Source organism: Triticum dicoccoides, chromosome 4A, assembly GCF_002162155.2.
Source record: "Triticum dicoccoides isolate Atlit2015 ecotype Zavitan chromosome 4A, WEW_v2.0, whole genome shotgun sequence".
Lineage (NCBI taxonomy): Eukaryota > Viridiplantae > Streptophyta > Magnoliopsida > Poales > Poaceae > Triticum > Triticum dicoccoides.
The window spans coordinates 653,890,889-653,893,374 of record NC_041386.1 but is presented as its reverse complement, the minus strand read 5'-3'; positions in this window follow the sequence as shown (position 1 = coordinate 653,893,374).

The window sequence follows — 2,486 nt, the reverse complement described above, 5'->3', positions numbered from 1 at the left end:
GTGGCGCCTGCGCGAAGCCCGAGGGACCGCCTCAAGATTCGGCGGACTCCTGGGTTCCCGCCACGGCCGGGATGCCGCGATCCGGTTTCCAAGAAAACCGGCACACAGTGGGTGTTGCCGGACCCGGCGTTCGCAGATTCCGCCTTGCTCAAGGGGGGAGCTGCGAAGGCCCACTCATCCGAAGACGACGGACCTTCACAGCTTCAGGACTACTGTCGGGGGGATGAACCCCAGGCAGGCAACGGAACCCGGATCTATTTCAAAAATGGCGGGGGCCGCATCGCCCCGCAAACCGGCGTGCGCCAGGCCGGGTCGCTCGACCCGGCAAGGTGCGCAACCCGGCCAAGACCCTCGACTCGGCAAGGTACGTCGACCCGGCCGTAGCGGCTGACGCAAGGCAACTCAGCCCGGCGCAACCTTGGCTTCCCCAGCAAGCCAACCCACCCGTGGCGTCCACGGCAACCCAGCCACGGGTCAGCTCCCGTCCCATCCAGGCCGTACGATGGGACGAGACCTCAATCATCAATGACCAAGACTACATTGCCCCCGCCCATGCCCGTGGTCAACCGGAGCGTGGCAACAATGCCCCTTACCTACCCGCTGACCAGGGCTGGCACGGCAACAGTGTTCCCGTCCTCACCGCTGACGATAGCAAGCGGCGGCTTGACGGAGAACACTGTGCGCGGCTCGACTCGCCCACGCCATGACGATCGACAAGACGGCGCACAGTCCCCCTAGGCATGCGGGGCCCGCACCTAGGGGAACCCGGCGAACCACAAGCACCCAAGCGGGACCCAGCCTGGTACCCGGACACCGACAATACGGACCCACCGACTCGGCATATTACCATTGTAACCCTGGGTGGGTTGATCTATAAAACCCCCCAGGAGTCCACGCCTACATAGAGAGATATAATATGTAAGATCCCCGGCGAGCAAAGCCATACAAGATAAAGCAAGCAAGCAAGATAGGACTAGCCACTAGATAGCAACACCAGAGAGAAGGAGCAGCCCGAGCCTTGGCCAGCCTCCTTCCTCCTCCATACAGCTCCAGGAGCGACATTGTACTATCAACCATCCAACTAAACTCGGCAGGACTAGGGGTGTTATCTCTCCGGAGAGCCCCGAACCTGGGTATGTCCGGCGTCCCGCGCCCGCGCATATCAACCTCGCCTCCGAAGCCCACCAGCGCCCTCGAGCCTCCTCCTCTCTTTAGCCATCCCTTGGCATCTGTCGTGCTCCCACCACGACAATGCCAACTTCCAACCTTTTCAGAGTTCATTTGAAATGCTTTTCAATTTCAAGGTCTTATAGCTCAAAATAATCAGTAAATGCATGAAAATTAACTAATGAAGTCAGAAAGGGTTGAAAATTGATGATGTGGCTTTGAATGGTGCATTTTGAACACACAAAAATTCCGTAGTTCAATTTCAGGGTCATTTATGATCAACTAAAACAAAACTATGATATTCTTTAATAGCAAAAAGAAAATCAACTAAAAAACTTTTATAAAACTCTAATAGCAAAAGGAATCAACTAAAAAGCTTTTATAAACCTCTAGTATTTTTTAAACTAAAATTATATAAAATTTATGCAACTAAAATTATCAAAGTATTTTCTGTTCAAAACATGAAAAGCGGAAAGAATTATCATAACGAATTTTTTGTTAGAAACTTTAGTAGCAAAAAGAATTTTCATAAAGAATTTTTTTGATAGAAACTAAAATAACAAAATCTGTTTTTGAATATAATGATAAAATGCAGTAATATTAAATAGTAAAAAAAGAATCACTCAAAATATATTTTTATAGTGAAGTTATTCACAAACTAGTGATTCACACAAATTTTAAAAAATTAAAATTTAAACTATTCAAATTTGGAAACTAATGGAGTAACAGAAAGTTTATAATTATTCTGAGCTAAAAGAAAAAAGAATAAAAAAATAAAGCAAAAATCTAAAGAAAATAAATAATTCAAAAAACAAATAAAATACTGAAAAATAAAAAAATGCCGCCTAATGGGCCACACGGCCTGCATACGACTAGAAACCCATCTGTACATGGGCGAGGATGCAGGCCCGCATGCCCAATAGGCCCAACATGGCAGTGACAAGGGTAGGCAAGTAATGCCTGCATATTAGAGAGGAGCTCAGCGCCTGAGCTGCAACACAGCTTATAAACAGGTGTTGAGCTCTCAGCTAGCGAGGTGGGACTAAACTTCCCACCGCACCGCGCCAGCACAAGGCCTTTATTCCCGGTTGGTGGCACCAACCGGAACCAATGCCCCCCTTTGGTCCCGGTTGGTGGCACCAACCGGAACCAATGCCCCCCCTTTAGTCCCGGTTGGTGTCACCAACCGGGACCAAAGCACTCTGCTTCCCGCCCTTTGGGCTGCTGAAAAGAGGCCTTTGGTCCCGGTTGGTGGCACCAACCGGGACTAAAGGGGGGCATTGGTCCCGGTTGGTGCCACAAACCGGGACCAATGCTCT